Here is a 25,149-nt window from a genome sequence, read left to right on the forward strand (position 1 = left end):
ACTGCAACTTGATAACGTTGTACTATATGCATAACACGTTTCATTGCACTGAGATTAGAATACATGGTGATTTAGAGACTTCACATTGTGAGAAGCGCAATACTTTGTTATAAAGAAAATTTTGTTATAGAAAAGTTTTCTGGGTAGGGCCCGGATGCCGTCTTTGTTAATGATCACCTCTCGTCGGATATCAAGTTGCTCTTTGCTAAAGCACTTGTTCTCAAAAAATAGAAACAGTGGGCGTTTTTGTTTGGACTGATAATTGTCAGATAAAAGCAAGGAAATGAACTGATACCAGAGTGTTTCGCATAAAATCAGAACTAGAGCTCTCCATTATCTCCTAGATATAGTTTACTTTTGCATTTGTAGCGTCTGTCCAAACGCAGGATAACGTATATTTCACCGTTTGAACTCTCATCATGGCTGTCTGAAACAACCGCACATTTGTTCACTTTAACGCTGGAAATACAAGAAAAAATACCATAATATTACCACATTGTTATCAGCCATGGGTCACTATTTTTCTATCATCTGCATCAGTGAACAGTGGCTTTGAGAATATGAAGGGAACCTGTTTAACTTTCTTTCCTCTTCCTCTGAATACTGTCATCGAAGTGACTATGCACATAATGGAGAAGCTATTTTTATATTATCAGGCTTTAACTATCACAGGTGGCTGGACTTGACACTAAATATTCCTGGTGGCGAATCCGCGTGGATCGAACTTCATGAATCACATTTTTCGGAAGTTAGTAAGAATTTTTTTGTTTCCTGCATCTATCGCTTGCCGTTGTCACCTGTCGTGGAGATTTGCGTATCTTTAGGAGAGGTGTTGAATATTGTGTCAATGGAAGGGAAGCGTGTGATTATTTTAGGAGTTATGAACATCAATCTCTTTGATAACACCAACGCAAAGGTTTCAGAATACACTTCCTGCTTCGGTGGAATGACTATGAGTTCGCCATAACTGCACCCAGTCGTGTTCCACTTCATGGTAAAGGCACTAATATAGATCACATTTTGTGTAACTTCACTAGTCCACCTGAAGCAGCCGTCATCGAGGTGCCATGCACAGACCATTATCCAATTTATGCAAGCATAGGCATTTCGAGTAATAATAAAACAACTCGAAGCTTCAGGAATAAACAGATTACTGCTTCATTTATTACCATCATTGAGCAGCGTGATTGGTTGTCGGTTAAAAAGTGCGAAAATGCCGACGTAACCTATCAACATTGCTACTCTATCATTTCAAATGCAGTCATGGCCGCTTCTACAGTTGTAATAAGCAGAAAAAAGTCATAATTTTTCTTTCCTTTTTCTTTCCATTTTTCTACCTACCATTTTTCTTTCCATTGCTCACTGCGTCGTCCTCAATTTAAGCTGAACCCTCTTTGTAAGTCACGAGGTTTCTGCTCTGTAGCTAAGTACTGGCAAGATACAACTGTTATATACCTTCGTCTTGAGGGATAGTGGCAATCTACCTGTCATAATTTGAGAGTGCTTGCCGAATGTGCTCCACCCCATTCTTATTCTTCTATTTACTTCAATCTCGTGGTTCGGCTCTGCGGTTATTACCTGCCCTAAGTAGACATAGTCTTTTACAACTTCAAGTGCACTATTACCTATCTCAAAGTGCTGCTCCTTTCCGAGGTGGTTGTACATTACTTTCGTTTTCTGCAGATTAATTTTAACACCCACCTTTCTGCTCTCCCTGTTCAACTCCGTAATCATGAGTTGCAATTCGTCCCCTGAGTTACTCAGCAATGCAATGTCACCGGCGAAGCGCAGGTTACTAAGGTATTCTCCATTAACTCTTATCCCTAACTGCTCCCATTCTAGGCTTCTGAAAACCTCCTGTAAGCACGCGGTAAATAGCATTGGGAAGATAGTGTCCCCCTGCCTTACACCCTTCTTGATTGTTATTCTCTTGCTTTCTTTATGAAGCACTATGGTAGCAGTTGATCCCCTGTAGATTTCTTCCAGAATGTTTATTTATACTTCATCTACGCCCTGATTCCGCAGTGTCTGCATGACGGCTGATATTTCTACTGAATCAAACGACTTCTCGTAATCTATGAAGGCTATGTATAGTGGTTGGTTATGCTCTGAGGATTTCTCTAATACCTGGTTGGTAGTATGAATGTGGTCAATTGTTGAGTAGCCTGTTCGAAATCCTGCTTGTTCCTTTGGTTGATTGAATTCTAATGTTTTCTTTACTCTGTTAGCAATTACCTTTGTAAATAGCTTGTATACTACAGAGAGCAAGCTGATCGACCTGTAATTGTTCAAGTCCTTGTCATCTCCTTTCTTATGTATTAAGATGATGTTAGCGTTCTTCCAAGACTCTGGTACTCTTCTCGTCAGGAGACACCTCGTGAACAGTGTGGCTAGTTTTTCTAACACAATCTGTCCTCCATCTTTCAGCAGACCTGATGTTACCTGATCCTCACCAGCAGCTTTGCCTCGTTGCATGCTCTCCAAAGCTTTTCTGACTTCTATCATTACTGGTGGGGTGTCATCTGGGTTACTGCTAGTTCTTATAGTATTAAGGTCGTGGATGTCTGCGCTACTGTACAGATCTCTGTAAAACTCTTCCGCTATTTTAACTATCCTATCCATATTGGTAGTTATTTTGCCTTCTTTGTCCCTTAGTGCATACATCCGATTTTTGCCTATCCCAAGTTTCCTTGTTTCCTCTTCACTGCTTTGACGCTTCCTCCGTTCTTCAGAGCGTGTTCAATTCTCTCAATGTTATACCTTCTTACATCGCATACCTTACGTCTATTAATCAAGTTCGAAAGCTCTGCCAGTTCTATTTTGTCTGTTGTACTTGACACTTTCTCGATTTGACGCTTCTTAATTAGGTTCTTCGTTTCCTGGGAAAGCTTGCCAGTGTCCTGTCTAACTACCCTGCCTCCAACTTCCACAGCACACTCCGTAATAATACTCGTCAGATTATCATTCATTGTATCTACGCTAAGGTTGGTTTCCTCACTAAGAGCCGAGTACCTGTTCGGCAGCGACACTCTGAATTCCTGTACTTTCCCTCTGAGTGCTAGCTCATTGATTGGCTTCTTGCGTATCAGTTTCTGTCGTTCTTTCTTCAAGTCTTGGCGATTTCGAGACCGTACAATTCTATGGCACTGCATCGTACCTTGCCAACCACTTCCACATCCTGCACGATTCCTGGGTGTACATTCATTATGAAGTCTACTTCGTTCTTATTTTTGCCATTAGGGCTCCTCCATGTCCACTTGCGGTTTTTTCGTTTTCGGTAGAAGGTATTCAAAATCCGTCAATTATTGCGTTCTGCGAATTCTACTAGTAGCTCTCCTTTGGCGTTTCTAGTACCGATGCCATAATCTCCTACTGCCTGGTCTCCAGCCTGCTTCTTCCGTACCTTTGCATTAAAGTCGCCCATCACTAAAGTATACTGTGTTTTTACCTTATTCATTGCCGATTCCACGTCTTCATAGAAGCTTTCAACTGAAGCGTCATCATGGCTGCATGTAGGCGCGTAAAACTGTACTACCTTCATCTTGTATCTTTTATTCAGTTTAATTACGATACCTACCACCCTTTCATTAATGCTATAGTATTCCTCTATATTGCCAGCTATGTTTCTGTGAATTAGGAACCCCACTCCCAGTTCTCTTCTGTCTGCCAAGCCCCGATAGCAAAGGACGTGCCTATTCTCTATCACCGTATAGGCCTCGTCTGTCCTCCTAACCTCACTGAGCCCTATTATATCCCATTTAACACCCTCTAGCTCCTCAAATAGTACAGCTAGACTTCCCTCACTAGATAAGGTTCTATCGTTAAACGTTGTCAAGTTCAGGTTCCAATGGCGGCCTGTCCGGATCCAGAGATTCTTAGCACCCTCTGCTGTGTTGCAGATCTGACCGCCGCCGTGGTCAGTTGCTTCGCAGCTGCTAGGGACTGAGGGCCGTGAGTTATTTGACGTAAGCATGTGGGAGGTAGTAGCCAGATACTGCACCAGGGTGGCCAATCCTTTTCTCTGGAGGGAGTGCGTTCCCGGCGGTGGTTACCGGTGAGGCCGCACCCCAGGCCTCTTAATGTAACTTGGATGCACATTATATTTCTTTTATTTTTATTAGCTTTTTTGTGAATATCTCCGACAAAAATGTGCTTAACAAATTGCATCTAATTGTAGCCAAATAGCAGTTTTACAGCCACTAGCCCAGTTTTGTCACATTTGACAAATTATAACTTGACAACAACTGCTATAACTCTTTATAGCTTGTTAGCAAATGCAATACAACAGGCAATGTTCTTGACTTATATCAAACAGAATTTCTTAAAAAATTAATATTGCCCTTTTTGGGAAAGCTTTCAAACCACAGCAATTTTGGTAAATCACGTTCCCTCCAATTTCGATATAATAACAGTCTGCGTTTTGTCATGACCACTTCTCACTAAAAAATTACCCGTTTCTGTTGGAATACACATACTTACCAGCCCACCAAAAAATTGCAATTTCGCAGGTTCCCTCATTTTAGGTGCATTACAGAGGATTGAAGAATGCAGTGCTAGAAGTTGTTCTAAACACTAAGTACTCGGACTAACCTGGGGCACATCTGGCTTCCCTTGGCGAGTCCCACAGCGGATGTGGAGAGTTCCTCTTCACGTGCAATTCAGGCTCACTTTCAAATGAAGAAGACCGTGCTTTAATTTTTCTGTACCGTATTCTAAAACTACCTACTGCCTCGCCAACAATCGAGATAAACGCAAGAGTCCGCGTGTTCATCGCGTAATGCATCGCCGCGACCCTCTGTCTCTCAAACGACAGCAGTTGCTCACGGCAACCTACAGTTAAGTGGCCTGTAGGAATACCTTAGGGGCGAGGTTGTGATCGGTGAACTATTTCAATATGTCGCGATGTGCCACACTCGAATAAATAATGCTACAACGGTGGGCAAATAGAAAGAATCCTAGACCTGGAGCCCAAGTTCAGACAACGAACCTCTGTGTGTGTCAGGACACTGGAGAACACGGGCCCCTTAGCCAAAGTTTTGACGCAGAAGCTGAAGCTTTTTTTGCTTGGTCCTCTCTCCGTCGCTCCAAAGTTTTCATATTTTATGAACACTCACGTTTTCATAAAGTTGGAATCAACAAACATGTCCATAATCCATTTTTGTCTTTACATCGACCTCAATCTAAAACCTACCGTCAGGCACTGTTATTTTTTGTGTCTGGCATTTGTAAATAGAATTCTACTAGAGCATTAAACGAAGGCGTGATAGCCAAGAAATCTGGAAGCGTTGTACTAGTCACACTTAGTTAGGTTATTGGTCTGGAAGGAAAACCAGCCCGTGTAAATCTGCGTTCTATATCCTGCTGACTAGAGGAAGCAACGAAAGCGGGAATTCGTCAAGAGACGCGCCACTTCCGAGCAGTTTTAAGATGTGCGCCCGGGTCATGATGTGGTGGCCGATTGCAGCACTGTACAGATTAAAAAGTAAACAATAAAATCAGCTGCTTGCGTGAACACATAGATAGTGAACGTAAGAATCGTGAAACAAAACAAAAAAAGCAAAACAAGCTCGCTTTTAATTGTCTTGTTGCTTCAGCGAAAGCAAAAAAAAGTATACAAAACACTCCTCAACTCTTCACGTACATCATGCATTGCACTCTTCCCAAAAAAATACATTAAAGAAAGCGCATTTTGGACCAAGCCCCACTCCGCGCGCTCTGGGCGGTATCGGCAGCAGTCACTAGCTCAGACAAGGCAGCAAAATGACCTTTGAAGAGGTCGCAGATGTACCGTTCCATTAAATGCTATGTTACTTATTACTTACTTCTCCTAAACACGTTCTATCTCCGGACATTTCGCTCTATCTACCACTTGTGTTTAACTTTTCCAGTACTAATGCGAAGACGCAATCAGAAAACGCAGTTCTTATATTTCTGCGCACCGTAGTGCCAGGTAAAATAGATCTGAAAAAGATATCTACATTGTTAATCTGTAGCATTCATGGTAAAAAGCTCCTGAGCGCATTTATGGATATACGACTGCGTAATACCAAGTTTCATTTCATCCCTACGTTTTCAACCATGTCAGTGACTATGCTGTCACTGTAGTTCAGACCGACACAAGACTCGCGCGACTGCTGCTACGTTCGTACGAGCCTCGCTTCAGGTAACATTTTATATAAAAGTTTGATCTGGTCAAACAAAACGTCAGCTCGAAGCAGCAAACGCACCCGAAACAACGCGTGCCTTTTCTTCTTCTTCTTCTATCAGTTCTGCGTCATGCAACAGGTGGAGCAGCTGCGACTTAATCATAGTAAGGATTAAGGGTCTCACGTGCTACCTACACGTTAAGCAACTGTTGTTGCGATGCCAAACTGAAGAGTAAAGTTGTCTCCTGCAGTTGGCGGAGAGTGCCCGACGTCAATTAACTCCGCAACACACACGACAACACAAGAACCATAGCTGAATGCCTGCAAAATCGTGTCGTCACTCCCTTCGTAACAGACCATAAAGCATCGGCCAGGTGCATCATCTAACAACTTATCCTCTTTCAGGAGGAAATCAATCCTCGACCGTGGCATTCTAGCCTGTCGGGGAGGGCCAGTCCTTTGAGCAATCCACACATTTTTTTTTATTTGAACTGACCCAAATCTGTTATGGCACCGATGATCTTTCGGTACACCCCGAGACAGATGCCAGTACTCGGCACAAGAGTCCTCAAAGAGACAGTATGAATTAGTTCCTGTCATAGTAAGTAGCCTTGGATATCTTCGAGCACCGCCTCCGACATGGAGGGCTGCAGAAGCTGTCGGGTGACGTGGGTGCTGTAAGGGAGGCTTTAGGGAGGGTGGAGGTGCCATTGGCATCACCGCAATCACCCTTGTCAAGTCGCGAACGGTAGTGATTGACGATGAACTCCATCTTCTTCAGGATCTTGTCGTCAGAATCAAGGTCTGTTTCGCGCAGCAGCTCCTGCAGTAGGGGCGATATCACGTTGGGCCGCTGAGATTTGGTCGGGCTCGAGTGGACCGCGCTTCTCTTGGAGCCGGGTTCGGTGAAGAGGTCCGGCGTCAAGGCCCTTCTGGAAGAACCGCGCTGCCCGAAGGCCCACGTATTGTTGCCGTCAGAGTTAGACCGCGGCGGGGTCCGGACTGGGGACGGACTCCTCCACGAGCAGCGACCCGGGACGCTTCGCGTGAGGAACGCCTTGTTGGAAGTCATGCTCCCTTCACTGCTGTGAGACCTCGATCGGGGTAGAGTGGCCAGTCCGGCGTCCACGGAACGACGCCTTGCGTTGGGGTTAGGCGGAGTAGACGACTGTCGGACTCGGCCGTTGGTCATCGCCTGCTGCCTCCCATCTGTTGCTGCTGATGATGTTGAGGAATTAACGACGTCGTTCCGTTTGTGGTCAGATTCTCCGAGCTCGTGGCCTGGTAGAGTGCGGCGAGGTAGGGAATCATAGACTTGGCAGATGGTGGCGGAGGAGTCTGCCTGGACCCTACACCAGATTTCGTATGTCTCGGAGAGGATGCCGTTCCGTTCGTCTTCGCGGGAGAGGTGGAGGGCGAAGCGGACGATGCGTAGCTCTCGTCGGCCGACGCGGCGCTGCTGTCGATGACGTCGTGTGAACGTCCTCCCGACGGGTCGGGTCGTTCTGGCGGTGCCATCTTCCACGGGGAGGTGCCGTTGGTGCTTCCGAATTCGCCCGGCTGTGGTGTGATGTTGCCTGTCTTGGAGATCTTCCGCGGCTAGCACTTCCGCGACCCTCCAGGTGTCTTGGCGAACTTGCCTTCGGATCTCTCGCTACTGCTGTCGGCGGGCACTCCGCAACCACCGCTGCTCGAGCTGGTCGAGTAGTCGCTGCATTGCGATATTCTTGACGGTGTCAGGTCTCGGTCGTGGTCGCCGGTCAGCGAGTTGTTGTGCAGCAGGCCTCCGTGTGGTATGAGTGGCGACGTGCTGCCGTAAGAGTAGTTTGCTGCGGAAGGTCTATTGTATGTGACCTGAAAAAAGTACCTTGTCTCAATTATTTCGTGGTTGAAATATCACCGAATAGGAAGTCTGCGGAAAAAGGTTAATTTATACAAAAAAACGAAATGTCCCCTTTCATTGTCAATCTTCACAAGCTTTATAAAGAATACTCAAGCACATTAGATATGTTACCTAAATCCACTAAAGTAAAATACTACGAAGATAAAATAAAGCGAGCCAGAAATGACGTTAGGAAGCAGTGAAAAGCTGTAAAATATGTGCTTGGCAGGACCATGGTACATTCAGACATAACCTTAATTCACACAGAAAATCGTGTGATCGAAAACTCATCTAACATTGTGAACTCTTTCAATGACTCATTCGGCAATGATATTTCTCAGTCGACAGCATCCCTCGAACATACTTCCTCACGATTACTACATTCATTTTTTTTATCCAATGTCACCTGAAGAAGTGTTCAGCGTTACCAATGGTATTGGAATACAAGCGCTGGTCGCGATAAGTTTTCTGCTGCTGACATAAAACTTATAGCTCATTTGATCTGTGATATATAATATTACAATATAAATCTTGTATTTCAGACTGTGGTTTTTCCAACAGCCCTGAAAAAGCAAAAACTATTCCCGTCTTTAGAATAGGCGACAAGCGTTTATTCTCGAACTACCGATTCATATCAATTATCTCGATTTTCAGTAAAGTCATCGAAAAGCTTTTATGAAGGTATTTAGACAAGCTGCACATTTTCTCTGATAAGCAGTTTGGTTTTATTCCCGGTTAGTCAACTGAACTTGCCATGATATCTCTAACCGATCAAACTAAATCTGCTATTGACAACTGTTGTGTTGGTGATGTCTTTCATGACCTTTAAAAGCACTTGACGCTATTTCTCACGTCAGTTTATTTCATAAATTACAATCTATTGGAGTATCTGGCATCCCACTAATATTGAGTTGTAGCTATCTGCGTGATCGTAAACATTTTGTATATATATCTCCGGTACCTTATTCAGTCCTAAATTCATCAACATCGATGTTCCGCAGGGTTCGAATTCGGGCCCACTTTTATTGTTAATTTACATCAATGATCTTCCTTATTGCCTCGCTCATTCGTCCTGCATTCTCTATGCGGACGACACCACTGTATTAACGGCACATGAAGAGGTAAACTAAGTCCTGTTAAAATTAAACACTGACCTGGAAAACATTTTAGGACGGTTCGATAGTAATAAAACTAAAAATAAATCCTAAGAAGTCAAAATTTGTGGCATTTTTGTCACCAAATTGAATTATACCTAGAAACCTCTCTGTCTACGTAAGCGACTACCAAATCCGCTCCACTTTTAGTACAATGTTTCTCGTGGTCAAAGTTGACGAGCATTTAAAATTTATTCCCATGTGCTACATCTTACGCGGGAAGCCGCATATGCCATTCAAATTTTGCTAAAAGTTCGCCTTTTTAGTTTTGAAATATTGTTGTCACTGTAAGACGCTTTCTTTCCAGCGATATAATCTTTTGGATTTCAACATGACAAGCACGTATGCCACTAATTTATCACCCATCTAACATCTTCAAAACCAAGCATTGAGAATAATACCGTTCAGTGGCTTAATGTGCAATGCATCATCTTTGCTTGTTCACACAACATTTTATCAGTTCAGAAGCTGGCCAAGTATTTTCTCGGCATTATTATTTACAAATATGCCAATGAAAAACTTCCCATTCCTTTACTACACTCAAATAAATCTCCTCAGGTGTGATATACTCGTTTTTCAAAGGCTAACTACTTCCTTTTACACAAGCCCAGGAACAATTATGCAAATATACCGTAAATAATTTCTCTGTATTCTTGTTGAAAACTTTACCTTTAGAGATAAAAAGTGGATCTCTTGTAATGTTTCAAAACAGCTTCCATTCGCTCTTACTAAATTCATAATGCTTATAATATACAAATTATGTTATTAGACTTTTTGTTCTTTTAAGCTTATCTGCATTTTTGTATGCATCGTGCGTATTTGTATGTTACATATATCAATTTATTTTCCTTAGCGTCATGATGCTTGCTTTTACAATGAGCGAATTTTATTCCATTTCTTGTTAGTTTTTTGTGCTTATCTGCGAATTTCGTACTCTTTTCTTGCTATATTGTACCTATTTGTACATTTATGCGCTCTAATATTTGTATCCCCACCACTATTTACTATTGCGTTCCAACTTTTATGAGTGATTTTTTAAGAGGTCTCACTCACAGCTTTGCAACTTTATGTCTTCCTTCTGTATTTATAGTCAACAGATGCAATGTATGACTTCTAATTTATATTTTGATAAAATAAAAAGATCGAGTTTACTGCATCAAAATTTAAATATATATATATATATATATATATATATATATATATATATATATATATATATTGAAATAGAGGTGTTATACGTCGAAAAAGGTACAGACGCAGCTTGGCAGAATATGCTTTATCAGGCAGGTCTAGCTAATGGCGAGCGGCGTGCGCGAGCTACTACTGCAGCCACCGATCATCGTCGTCTTCTTCATTGCCAGCAGAGCGTCCGTTATTCAGATTCATTAATTCAATACAATTACTCTACGCGAAATAAGGAGCCATCCTGGCGACCTATGGACAAGTAAACACGGGAGGGTCGTAGCAGGGCTTAAGTCTCGAGACGTGGACAATTTCCTGGCCACGATGACGTTGGTCAGAAGATGGTTCCAGTGGCTCAATGAGGTAATTCACTGGTGATGTTTTTTGTAGCACACGATATGGGCCGTGATACTTGGGGACCAACTAGGTAGAAAGGCCAGGCGTAGCAGAAGGGACATGCAGCCAGACGAGTGAACCTGGATCGTAGGAAGTAGTGTTACTTGATGCGTCATGGTGGTGCTTTTGGCGTCCTTGGTCTTGGGTTGTGAATGATCTTGCCAGTTGGCGGCATTCTTCAGCGTATGTAGCGGCTTGAGACAAAGTCGTGGACTCTGAGGAGTCAGGTTTGTACGAAAGAATGGTGTTCATAGTGCAAGAAGGTTTACGTCCGTAAAGGAGGAAAAAAATTCCGCCATATCCACGAAGTGAATGATGATGAGTGGGCGAAGCTCTGGAGGTAAACCTGGTAAACCATGAATCCTCTGTACATTTTGCCCACTCGATTTTATTACATCGCTCCCCCTAGCGTACGTCGCCGCACTAAATCGAACGATTGCCTTCAACCAATGACACGCGCCATATGTGACATCATTCCTATTTTATAAGATCTCGCGTCTTTCATGCTCTACAAGTACTGCTTTCTAGTTTATAACATCTTGCATCTTTTCATCACCAGCTACAAGTACCACCATCTAGTAAACAGTACAAGAACTAAACGAGAGGTGGCTACATACAGGAGACGGTACCGCCATCTAGTGAACACTGCAAGAACTAAACTAGAGGTGGCTACATACAGGGGATGGTACCACCATCTAGTGAACACTGCAAGAACTAAACTAGAGGTGGCTACATACAGGCTACAGGGGACGCACAGCCCACGCCCTAAGGAGCTTCGCCTCTAAAAGGAGAGAACCCAGTAGTGCTTTGAATGGCGGTATTATAGGCGAACGTGATAAACGGGAGCACTCGGTCCCAATTGAAGTGGTCTGATGAGATATACATAGACAGCATGTCACCAAGGGTGCGGTTGAAGCGCTCTGTCATTCCATTGGTCTGGGGATGATAGGCGCTTGTAGTGCGGTGAGCGACGTGGCACTCACGCAGCAATGCTGTGATGACGTCTGACAAGAATACGCGACCACGATCGCTCAGTAACTCCCGAGGTGCTCCATGACGTAATACGATGTTGTGAAGTACGAAAGTCGCAACGTCTTTTGCTGTAGACGAGGGAAGGGATGAAGTTTCGGCATACCGCGTGAGATGGTCGACGGCAACTATGATCCAGCGGTTACCGTCAGCAGTGTTGGGAAGGGGACCATAGATATCGATGCCGACGTGGTCGAATGGTCGGGATGGGCATGGTAAGGGTAACAAGGTACCGCTGGCGTGATAAGGGGGAGTTTTTCGTCTCCGGCATGTCGAGCAGGCCCGAAGGCATTGTCGTATAAAACGGTACATGCCACGCCAGTAATATCGGAGACGTATGAGAGAATAAGTCTTCAGGAAACCTGCGTGCCCACATTGGGGGTCGTCATGAAACGTGGAACAAATTTCGGATCGCAGATGACGTGGAATCACGAGTAGCCACTGACGTCCACCGGGTGCGTAGTTGCGTCGGTACAGCACATCGTCGCGAGTGGCGAAGTGTTCGACTTGCCGACGCAATGAGCGAGAAGGGGGGGAAGCCGTCCGCCCAGCCAGGATGTCTACAATCGAAGCAACCCAGGGGTCCTTGCGTTGCTCAGAGGGCATGTCGGCGATGGTGATGGCAGTGGCATCACAGGTTAGCCTTTCGCAGCAGTCCGGGTCAGGGGGTAGGGGCGAACGGGATAGGGCGTCTGCGTCCGAATGTTTCCGGCCGGAGCGATAGACCACGCGAATATTATATTCTTGGAGGCGTAATGCCCATCGGGCGAGGCGACCGCTTGGATCCTTCAGTGACGGCAACCAGCAGAGGGCGTGGTGGTCAGTCACGACGTCAAAAGGGCGTCCGTACAAGTAAGGACTAAATTTCTCTATCGCCAGAATAATGGCCAGGCATTCCTTTTCAGTGACGGAATAGTTGATTTCGGCTTTGCTAAGAGTTCGGCTTGCGTAGGCAACGACGTACTCTTGGAAGCCGTCTTTCTTCTGTGCAAGAATAGCGCCTAGCCCGACACCACAAGCGTCGGTGTGAATCTCTGTGCGTGCCGATGGGTCGTAGTGTCGCAGAATAGGCGGCGACGTGAGGAGGCGGCGCAGTTCATTGAAAAAATTGTCACAGGTAGCAGACCAGGCTGAAAGGTCTCTAGCGCCGGCGAGGAGCTTGGTCAAAGGAGCGATGATCGTCGCGGAATTGCCAACGAAGCGCCGGAAGTAAGAGCACAAGCCTATGAAGCTTCGGAGCTCTTTCATAATGGTTGCTTTGGGAAACGCTGAAACGGCTGTAAGTTTGGCAGGGTCAGAATAAATGCCGTCTTTTGAAACCACGTGGCCAAGGATTGTAAGCTTTCGAGTGGCGAAATGGCACTTCTTCAGATTCAGTTGCAGCCCCGCGGCAGAAATACACGCGAGGACTTTCTCGTGGCGGGTTAAATGGGTTGCGAAATCAGTTGAAAAGACGACAATGTCATCTAAATAACAAAGGCAAACGTTCCATTTGAGGCCTTGAAGGATAGAGTCCATCATTCGCTCGAAAGTAGCCGGCGCGTTGCAGAGGCCGAAGGGCATGACGGTGAATTCGTAAAGCCCGTCGGGCGTGATGAAAGCTGTTTTCTCGCGATCGGCCTCTGCCATGGGTACCTGCCAGTATCCAGAGCGCAGATCTAAAGAAGAGAAAAATTCGGCTCCCTGTAGGCAGTCCAAGGCATCGTCAATGCGTGGCAGCGGATTGACATCCTTGCACGTGATTCGGTTGAGACGTCGGTAGTCCACGCAAAACCTGATGGATCCGTCCTTCTTCTTCACCAACACAACTGAGAGGCCCAGGGACTGCTTGACGGTTCGAATATGCCACGTGTCAGCATGTCGTCAACCTGTTCATTAATGGCACAGCGTTCGGTAGTTGACACACGATATGGACGCTGCCGTAATGGCGTCTCTTGACCGGTATCTATACGATGAACAACAGATGACGCTCGACCTAAGGAAGGCTGATTGTGGTCAAACGAGGCCCAAAAACGCTGTAGGAGCTTGATCATCTGTTCCTGCTGCCCAGGCGTGAGGTCGCAATCAACGGACTTGCGGAATACATCCATAGGCTCATTAGCATCAGCTGCGGGTGTAATGGCACAAGTCGGTAAAAATGGCTTGTCTGGATAGATCGGGTCTTCGAAAATACAATTTAAGGTCTCGAGGCTCCCCTGACACTCGCCGCGTAGCAGGATGTATGGGCAAGCAGAAACGTTGCACGCTAAAGTACCGCCGAACCATTAGAAAAGTTGATGACGGCAAACGGGAGGATGCTGGTTCGGTGTTGCACACTAGCTATAGTTGGTTGGAACAGGAGCGTCGAGTTAGTGGCAGCAGGGCAAAACACAGGCACTAGGACGGCAGACAACGGCGCGATGCGGACGTCAGCTGCGGCAAACACTTTCGAAGGACTTTGGTGGTCGATATCAAGCCACGGATTCGTCAACGTGAGTTCAGCACGAGTGCAATCGACGAGGGCCTGATGGGTAGAAAGGAAATCCCATCCTAGTATGACGTCGTAAGATGAACGTAGGAGAACAACAAGGTTGACGGCGTAGCAAACATCTTGAATAAGAACGCGTGCTGGGCACTGAGCTGTCGGCGCGATGAAATGGGAGGTGGCTGTACGCAGAGCAAGATTCGTAAGCGGCGTTGTAACTTTCCTCAAATCGCGACACAGTTTTTCACTAATTACAGAAACGACGGCGCCTGTGTCGACAAGTGCACGCACAGCAACACCTTCTACTAGCACATCAATTTCGTTGGTCGGACAAAGAGGAGGTCTTAGAAAGTTAGATGACGACGCAGTTCTTGCCTCCGGAACTGCGGCTGTCAGTTTTCCTCTCGAGCGGGGCTCGTGCGCCGAAGCAACGGGGAGACAGGTCGGCGACGGGGTGGTAATGACCGGCGAGAATCGACAGGGCGTCGTGGGGACAATGAGTCGGTGATAGGAGAAGATGGTCGCTGGGGATTCTGGGCAGCTTGGTAATTTGCAGAATTCCCATGGTCTGGAGGCTGGAAGTTGCGACGGCGACAGTTGCGTGCTATATGTACCACGAAACCGCATGCGAAACAGATGGGTCGATTATCCAAGGTGCGTCATGGGTTAACGACAGAAGGTGCAGGTGGCGAAACGGGATGGGGTGCCGTGTATGTGGGCAGCGTCGTAGGGTAGGAGGACCTGGTGCCCCGGTATGCACCAGAGACAGGTGGGGCTGGGGGTCCAGCAGCGACGGCAGCGTAGGTCAACGGCGTAGGGACGTTTATGTGGGGCAGTAAGACGGTGTGATCAGCAGCGACGTCGTGCACGAGGGCGGAAACTTCGGCCGTATCTTCAGCGGCCCTGCGCGTCGAGACACGCTGCTTACGCAACTCGTCGTACTCCTGACAAAGCTGGACAACATCGGTGACGGTCTGTGGGTTCCTAGCGACGAGCATCTGGAAGGTATCGTCGTCAACTCCTTTGATGATATGCTCGATTTTGTCGCGTTCGGTTAGAGATTCATCAACGCGCTTGCAAAGAGACAAGACATCTTCAATGTAACTTGTAAACGTCTCATCTCTGCGCTGGACTCGACTACGGACACGCTGTTCCGCGCGAATCCGGCGCACTGCGGGACGACCGAAGACCGCGGCGATGGCGGTCTTGAAGGCGGACCAGTTGGTGATTTCGCCTTCATGGTTCTTGAACCAGAGGCTGGCCACATCAGCGAGGTAAAAGCGCACGTTTGTGAGCTGGTCGCAGGCGTTTCACTTGTTGGAAGCACTTACGATTTCATACTCGACGAGCCAGTCCTCGACGTCTTGTTCGTCGTTGCCGCGAAAAATTGGTGGGTCCCGTTGCCGAGGTACGCCAGTACAGTAGACTGTCGTTGGTAAGGCAGCTTGAGAAGGGCCAGGAGCAGTCATGGTGAACGGTGAGGGTAGCGTCCGATTGCGAAGTTCCAGGTTGATGGGAACCCCAGCTCCTCCACCACTTAAAATAGAGATGTTGTATGTCGAAAAGGTTCAGATGCAGCTTGGCAAAATATGCTTTATCAGGCAGGTCTAGCTAATGGCGAGCGGCGTGCGCGAGCTACTACTGCAGCCACCGATCATCATCGTCTTCTTCATTGCCAGCAGAGCGTCCGTTATTCAGATTCAATAATTCATTACAATATATATACTGCATCAAAATTTAACAATATATATACATATATATATATGTATACATATTGAAAAAAATAATTTGTAGTTGACTGGGGACGTCGGAAAACACGTTGTGCGTTGGAATTGTGACGCGATCTCACTAGCGAATGATTATGCATGGCTTGGTAAAACTGTACTGATAGAAGTCCGAAGACGTGTACGGTAGCACACGGCATGCCGCTCCCACGACGGGACTGTCTGGGCGAGACCTCCGCTGCATGGAAATTCCTCTGGACAGCCCAAAGCTATGCCCGTATGTCCGTACACAGCAGAGCCCCACTTGCTGGTTGATGCTATCTCAATACGATATATTGAGAGCACGTGATATATTGGATCCACCTAATAGGCACATTTGCGCGGCTGCTCGCAATTAAGCGTTTGTACTTGCCAAGCAGGGCCCTCCATATCAGTTTTTTAATGCCCGGAAAGGGCCTCTCTTATGTCCCGCGACATGCGAAAGTTGCTCACCTCTAGCAGCGGAGCTCGTCTTGTTCAAAACTTGGGGTCCGGCTGAGTAGTAGCCCGTAGTGGAATTTACCTGCAGAGAGCAGGTAAATCTTATGGCCACTCTTACAACCACTTCATCTACTCTCACATCTGAGAACTACGCCCACTAAATTTCTTGCCACTTCTCACACTTTTACAACCACTTCATGCCACATTATTCCCACTTCATTCAACACGCTTCATTCAACGCCACTGCTCGTCATCAGCTTCGTTGTTTTGTAAGTGTCCGCCAAGCGAAGCTGGCTGAATTTATTCTTCGAAACTGAAAGTGTTTGCTTGAGAAGCACAGAAATCCACGTGGTCAAGAATCCTCCGCTACGGAAGATTTACGGCTTATTTTAGTCTTCACGTTCAAGCCTAACCAGGCCTTATTTTATCACACTATTCCCGGCCTGGATTGGCTGCAACGTCACCACTTTATGCGTCCACAGGAAATTGAAATGACCACCTCATCGTTGCAGTAACACCTTTCCTTCTAAGCATTCTATAAGTGCTATAGTTACACAACCGATTATATTATTATTATAATTATAATTATTATTATTATTATTATTATTATTATTATTATTATTATTATATTTTATTATTATTATCACGGGCCCAGAGGAAGAAGTACATGATATGAAACTTCAGGCCGACACAACGCAGAGATCTACAACCGCAAGACAATGTCCGCAGTCGGGCGTGCTCCGGTTCAACGTCAGCAGAAGATGGCATGCCCATTGTCTATTTTTTGCATGCTCTGAGAAAAGACGGTCCTGTCACATGCATTCACAGAGTTTCTCTCAACCAAGTTAAGAAAAGACCAGCATGAGGGCTATGGGGGCATTTTATATGCAATGTACTTCGATATTCACTGTCGTGTACGTGCATGAACTAGCCCTTTACAATAATAAAAAGTCTTTTAGTTAGAAATCCGAGTGTTGTAGTGGTTCAGCTCCCTGTGTTTGATATCCTTGCTTTTTGGCGATTCAATACCACCAAATAATTACGAGACACCCCGGGGTGACGGACAACAGAAATCTCGACCACCTGTAGTTTTCAACGTGCACTGTTCTCTAATTTAATACCTTAACACCCTGTTTACTCAGTTCACCGTAAAACCTAAGCGCTTTACTTGTATTTTGACGTCTTTCCCGCTGTATAACTTATCATTTATTTCAAAACGTCAAATTTTCATTATTGAAGACAATCTTCAAAGAAATAGCTGCAATACTGTTACAGCGATGGGCTAAAAAGAATAAAAAGAGAACAATAAAGCCAGTAGAAGCTGCCTCGATGTTTTATTATCAGTAAGCAAGTTCTTGCTGTAAATTATACAGACTCGATCCGATAAACAGAAGTGGCGTGCTTTAGCAGCTACGCCATGTTAAACCCGACGTAACGCATTCTGTGTTACTTGGACAACGAAGAGCCCACTCTAGCGTTAAGCAAACTTATCACTGCGCCTCGGCATTCTGCGAGTATGGCTACGCCAGCTTTTATGCATCGTCATTTGCACATGTCACTGCCACTGCGCACGTTGTGTGCGCATACCCTTCAGAGGCTATAAAAAGCCTCGCTCCCAACAAACGTTGTTCACTGTTGTACATTCTTGTCTGTACGCTTCAAGCTTGTCGATCAATACAACAAGATTGACCATCCTACCGGGATTATGATTAAAAACCAATCAAAAACAATGCACACACAAGCGTACAGTGACGTTGAGAGCCCGCCAAATCGCATACAGAGCAAAATTTCCGCTCACCTACCAGAAGCGGAGCGTCGCCGTCCTCGACCGATGGCCTCTTCTTCTTCTTCTTCTTCTGCTTAGCCCGGTGCCTCGTGAAAAGAATCTCAGCTAATGATGATAATGATGATGATGATCCTTGTTATTCTGGCCCACACCCACAAAGAGGGAATCGGCCAAGAACCTGGCGGCGGGATCTTTAATTAAATGACTTATGGTTTTACAAACACAAAGTAATTTTGGACTGAAAAATTATTATATAGAAAGTACAGCCAAAAATCGAAAAATGAAAATATCGGAGCAGGGAACATCACACATCCGTGAATTTCAATCGTCTTCGTCGTCTTTGTTGTTTTACCAAAATGAACACTCTGCGTTTGATAATTTCTTCTGTAGTGGGGGGGGTAACAATTCACTAAACACTCCGGCACATTCGTCACTATGGTCTGAAATAAACGAACCTAAACGTGTTTATTGAATCAAATTGCCCCGTTCTATTCAACAACTCGAATTGTTCTTTCGGAAGGCGAAAGTTTCGCGCACCCAGCTCAGTTCTTCGTTTTTTAACAGTGGAGCTCACCGAAATCCTCTTCTGGCGTTAATAAAACAACTGTAATCACAATGAATGGCCTCTATCTTATACGGCATCTCTCGTTGCCTACCAGCGCTTTGGAGGAATCAAAGTAGGAGAGGAAAATAGAAGTGCGTTGGAGGAACAGAAGAGACAAATAAAACGAAATATTGGTCGCGTATTTGCATGCTTTCCTGCAAAGGACGTCGAAATAGGATAGTCCCCTGTCTGGAGAGATAGAAAGAATAACCCGTTTATTAGAGCAGATCTGTGAGTGGGATCCTTAGTCCGGCATCCAATTACCTCGGGCCGCCGTCCTCGCACGTTTCACGAGCGCCTCTTAGGTCATCGGATCCGAGCTGGACCCTTGGGCCTTGGGATCCTTCAGACTCTTGCATTTTGTGTTGTGTCGTTGGTTGCAAATTGAGGTTGTGTGGACATTCCCAAATCATCTGGTAAATGGTGGCTGTTTTACTGGCGCAGAACCTGCATTGTGGCGTGTGTGTGTCGGGATTTATCTTATACAGTATGTATAGATCATGAATCCTAAGACAGGAACTGTAGGTGATGCCGCGCTACCTGTGATTCCTTACTGAGGTATGGCCCAGGGGGCGGAAGTTTGTCTTTCAAGTCTTTGGTGTTGCGGAATTCCTGAGTGCTGCGCGATATTTGGCGTTATCTGGCAGTAATATGAAGAAATGAATTTTTTTAGAACGGAGAGCTACTGGTGGGTGACAGCACCGTGCCGTTTCAGCGAAGCGTATAGACAACAACTGCTATATTGTTGATAGCATCCATGGTCAGCGTAGCGTAATCAAGAGTGCCGTCTTTTTAATCGCGTATCTATGCATTTTAATTATAAAGATACAAACTACCTAGTACTGACGTATTGATGCTGTGCCTCAAGTATGCGTAATATTTGCTGTTTCAGTGATATTTCACCAGTACAAAAACAGATACCAAATTTAGATAGGTGGGTGTTGAGTACGATACGAACCTAAACTTTCTCCGGGTGGCTGAATCATTAGACAGAGGGGCAGACACGCAAAAGTTTCTGCGTTGAAGTATTCCAGAAAGACTATAGTCCTAAAACATTGTAGTGAAGAGTAATTCGAACCCGATTACTCACGGTCAAAGAAACGCAAGCGTAGGAACTACTTGGCTATCAGAGTACACTTTAATGAAAACACTCTCGACGAATTTATGCCTTCACTATCATGCCCTGCGTGTATATATATATATATATATATAAATATAATTACATATATATATATATATATATATATATATATATATAAAATGCCGTGTCAACCCTGTTTTTGGATTCAAACCAGTGATCCCTCGCGGTGCCTCCTGGTGAATTCCATTGGCGGATCCAGAGTGGCCGACAAACTCTCAACCAGAACACTCCACCCTGGCGGAAGGTAACATGCTGTGGAAGTTACATACCGAAAGCGCCTGCCTGCTACCATGGCAAAAAACAGATCGTGCTTAGCTGATAATTTTGTCATTAACGTTGAAAAATTGACTGATTTGTGGAGTTTAATGACCCAAAACCACCATGACATTATGAGAGACGCCGTAGTGGAAGGCTTCGCAAATTTGGAACACCTGGGGTTCTTTAACGTGCACACAAATCTGAGTACGCGGTTCTACAACATTTCCGCCTCCTTCGGAAATGCAGCCGCCACAGCCGAGATTTGATCCCACGACCTGTGGGTCCACAGCCGAGTACCTTAGTTACTAGACCACCGTGGTGGCGCGGCGTAGCAAAAAATTCTTTGCTTCATTTGTCATGAAACTCAAACAGTCGCGGGAAGTTGTAGGAAAAATACAGTTTTTGTTAACTTTGCGAAAATACATTCTCAATTTTTTTCATTCCTTAGAAGGCACATCCTTTTTAGCCAACTCATTTTTTAGCCAGTCTCGAGCAGCTGATGAACGACGGCGACCGCTTGTTTGAACGTCATCTCCAATGTCGTGCGCTTTGCACAGGCCCTCTTCTGCAAAGCTCGCCAGTGATGCATGCCCGCTAAGCGTCGGCAGTTCCCGCAGTTCCAGTTTGGCGTAGAAGACGACCTCGTTCAATGCTGAAAGGTGGTCGACGATATGGCACGTGTCGTCGGACACGGCCTTATAAGGTGGAAAAAAGTCCCCCACGTCCAGTCCTCCATATTGAGCCATGGTGGGGTAGAAGCCATTCAGCCCTGCCAACATTGGCAGGGCTGCTCTTGACAGGGTTGCGCTTGCGGCCTGCGTCAGGCAACAAAACGACGCAAATAGTGCTCGCTTGTAGTTGAATTATGAACTATCCGCGTTGAATATTCGTTATGCTGAAATCACAATGGTGCAGTCGACTAGCCTTTGTTGTAGTACGACAGCTGCGAAATGGCGTGGCACGCTTTTTGAGCGTAGCCGGTAATAGTTTATAAAAAAAGAGGCACTGAACAGAGGGATTGCTACAAGCTACAAGCTCTCCTGCGACAGAAGATTCCAAATACCTGCAAATTCATGCAAACACTTGGCTCCATATATATATATATATATATATAAATATATATATATATATATATATATATATATATATATATAATTTTCTCGCACACTAGCATTTTGATTCAAACGAAAAAACAAACACATGGTCCTTTATGCATTCGCCTAATACGAGTCGATAACCGAAGACACCTCTTTTCTCTTAATCCGATGTACAGACCCTCCCTCATCCCCTTCTGAAATCTTTGTGCAAGTAATGGCTTGCACTGCCTCGACGATCGGAGACACTATAATCTTTCTTTACCTCTGCCATCTTGTTGCACTGCCTCATCGACCGGTCCATATTTCTTCAAGTAATAATAAGGCCGTCCAAAAAGTTTAGTAATCTTGAACCTGAGAAAGGATAACCGCCGCTTTATGCTGCACTAGCGAAAAGTAAAGCCAATAGTCACGTCTGAGAACAAAAGAAATGCAAACACGAGTGCTATGGTTAGACTGGTAAAAGTGACTCAAAATTATGAACAGTGGAAGCAGCAGAGTTTTCATATTATCACCGTCGCCATTTCCAGAGGCAGCTCTGCAACTTGATTACGTTGTACTATATGCATAACACGTTTTATTGCACTGAGATTAGAATACATGGTGATTTACAGACTTCACATTGTGAGAAGCGAAATGCTTCGTTATAAAGAAAATTTTGTTATAGAAAGGTTTTCTGGGGAGGGCCCGGATGCTGTCTTTGTTAATGATCACCTCTCGTCGGAAAACAAGTTGCTTTTTGCTAAAGCACTTGTTCTCAAAAAATAGAAACAGTGGGCGTTTCTTTGGTTTCATAATTGTCAGATAAAAGCAAGGAAATGAACAGATACCAGAGTGTTTCGCATAAAATCAGAACTCGAGCTCTCCATTATTTCCTAGATATAGTTTACTTTTGCATTTGTAGAGTCTGTCCAAACGCAGGATAACGTATATTTCACCGTTTGAACTCTCATCATGGCTGTCTGAAACAACCGGACGTTTGTTCACTTTAACGCTGGAAGTACAAGAAAAAATACCATATATATTACCACACTGTTATTAGCCATGAGTCACTACTTTTCTATTATCTGCATCACCAAACAGTGGCTTAGAGATAATGAAGGGAACCTATTTAACTTTCTTTCCTCTTCCTCTGAATACTGCCATCGAAGTGGCTATGCACATAATGGAGAAGCTATTTTTATATGATCAGGCTTTCACTATCACAGGTGACTAGACTTGACACTAAATATTCCTGGTGGGGAATCCGCGCGGATCGAACTTCATGAACCACATTTTGTGGAAGTTAGTAAGAGTTTTGTTGTTTCCTGCATCTATCGCTTGCCGTCGTCACCTGTCGTAGAGATTTGCGTATCTTCAGGAGAGGTGTTGAATATTATGTCAATGGAAGAGAAGCGTGTGATTATTTTAGGAGATATGAACATCAATCTCCTTGATAACACCAACGCAAAGGTTTGAGAATACACTTCCTGCTTCGGTGGAATGTCTATGAGTTCGCCATAGCTGCACCCAGTCGTGTTCCACTTCATGGTAAAGGCACTAATATAGATCACATTTTGTGTAACTTCACTATTCCACCTGAAGGAGCCGTCATCAAGGTGCCATGCACAGACCATTATCCTATTTATGCAAGCATAGGCATTTTCAGTAATATTAAAACAACTCGAAGCTTCAGGAATAAACTGATTACTGCTTCATTCATTAACAACATTGAGCTGCGTGATTGGTTGTCAGTTAAAACGTGCAAAAATGCCGACGTATCCTATCAAGATTTTTCCTCTATCATTTCAAATGCAGTCATGGCTGCTTCTAAAGTAATAATAAGGAGAAAAAGTACCTTGTCTCAATTCATTCGTGGTTGACAAGTCACCTAATAGGAAGTCTGCGGAAAAAGGTTAATTTATACCAAAAGACGAAAAAGTCCCTTTTCATTGTCAATCTTTAAAAGCTTCATAAAGAATACTCAAGCACATTAGCTATGTTACTTAAGTCCACTAAAATAAAATAGTACGAAGATAAAATAAAGCGAGCCAGAAATGACGTTAAAAAGCAGTGAAAAGCTGTAAAATATGTGCTTGGCAGAACCATGGTACATTCAGACATAACCGTAACTCACACAGAAAATCGTGTGATCGAAAAATCATCTAATATTGTGAACTCTTTCAATGACTCATTCGGCATTGATATTCCTCAGTCGACGGCATCCCGCGAATATACTTCCTCACGATTACTACATTCATGTTTTCTTTATCCAATATCACCTGAAGAAGTGTTCAGCGTTATCAATAGTATTGGAATACAAGCGCTGGTCGCGATAAGTTTTCTGCTGCTGACATAAAACTGATAGCTCATTTGATCTGTGATATATTATATTACAATATAAGTCTTGTATTTCAGACTGTGGTTTTCCCAAGAGCCCTGAAAAAGCAAAAACTATTCCCGTCTTTAGAATAGGCGACAAGCGTTTATTCTCAATTACCGACACATATCAATGTTCTCGATTTTCAGTATATCATCGAAAAGCTTTTATGGAGTTATTTCGACAAGTTTCACATTCTTTCTAATAAGCAGTTTGCTTTTAGTCCTGGTTAGTCAACTGAACTTGCCATGATACCTCTAACCGACCAAATTAAATCTGCTATTGACAACTGTTGTGTTGGTGATGTCTTTCTTGACCTCTAAAAGCACTTGACGCTATTTCCCACGTAGTTGTATTTTATAAATTACATTCTATTGGAGTATCTGGCATCGCACTAGAATTGAGTTGTAGCTATCTGCGTGATCGTAAATATTTTGCATATATCTCCGGTACCTTATTCAGCCCTAAATTCATCAACATCGGTGTTCCGCAGTGTTCGATTTTGGGCCCACTTTTATTTTTAATTTACATCAATGATCTGCCTCATTCCCTCGCTCATTCGTCCTGCATTCTCTATGCGGACGACACCACTGTATTAATGGCACATGAAGAGGTAGACTAAATCCTGTTTAAACTAAACACTGACCTGAAATACATCTTAGGTTTGGTTCAATAGTAATAAACTAAAAATAAATCCTAAAAAGTCAAAATTTGTGGCATTATTGTCACCAAATCGAGTTATACCTAGCAACCTCTCTGTCTACGTAAGCGACTACCAAATCCGCTCTACTTTTATAACAATGTTTCTCGGGGTCAAACTTGTCGAGCATTTAAAATTTAATTTGCATGTTCTACATGTTACGCGGAAAGCCGCATATGCCATTCAAATCTTGCCAAAAGTTCTTCCCTTTTATTGTTTTGAATTATTGTTGTCACTGTAAGACGCTTTCTTTCACAGCGATATAATCTATTGGATTTCAACAAGAACAAGCACGTATGCCACTCATTTATCACCCATTCAACATCTTCAAAACCCAGCATTGAGAATAATAACGTTCAGTGCCTTCATGTGCAATGCATCATCCTTGCTCGTTCAAATAAAAGTTTATCAGTTCAGAAGCTGGCCAAGTATTTTCTCGTCCTTCTTATCTTCAAATATGTCAATGAAAAACTTCCCATTCCCATACTACACTCAAATATATCTCCTCAGGTGTGAGATACTCGTTTTACAAAGGCTAACTACTTCCTTTTACCCAGGCCCAGGCCCAATTATGGCAAATTTACCGCAAAATATTTGTCTTTTTTCTTTTGAAATTTTTATCTTTGGAGATAGAAAGTAGATCTCTTGTAATGTTTCAAAACAGCTTGCATTCGTTTTTACTAAATTCATAATGCTTACTATTATACAAAGTAAGTTATTAGACTTTTTTGTTCTTTTATGCTCATCTGC

At 44.3% G+C, this 25,149-nt stretch overlaps 1 pseudogene; it reads right to left on the reverse strand.

Moving 5' to 3' along the window:
• Nucleotides 1–6,732: 6,732 nt before the first annotated feature.
• On the reverse strand, nt 6,733–20,992 carry LOC142777068 (uncharacterized; annotated as a pseudogene).
• Between the last annotated feature and the right edge of the window lie 4,157 nt (nt 20,993–25,149).

This window comes from Rhipicephalus microplus, chromosome X (assembly GCF_043290135.1).
Source record: "Rhipicephalus microplus isolate Deutch F79 chromosome X, USDA_Rmic, whole genome shotgun sequence".
NCBI lineage: Eukaryota > Metazoa > Arthropoda > Arachnida > Ixodida > Ixodidae > Rhipicephalus > Rhipicephalus microplus.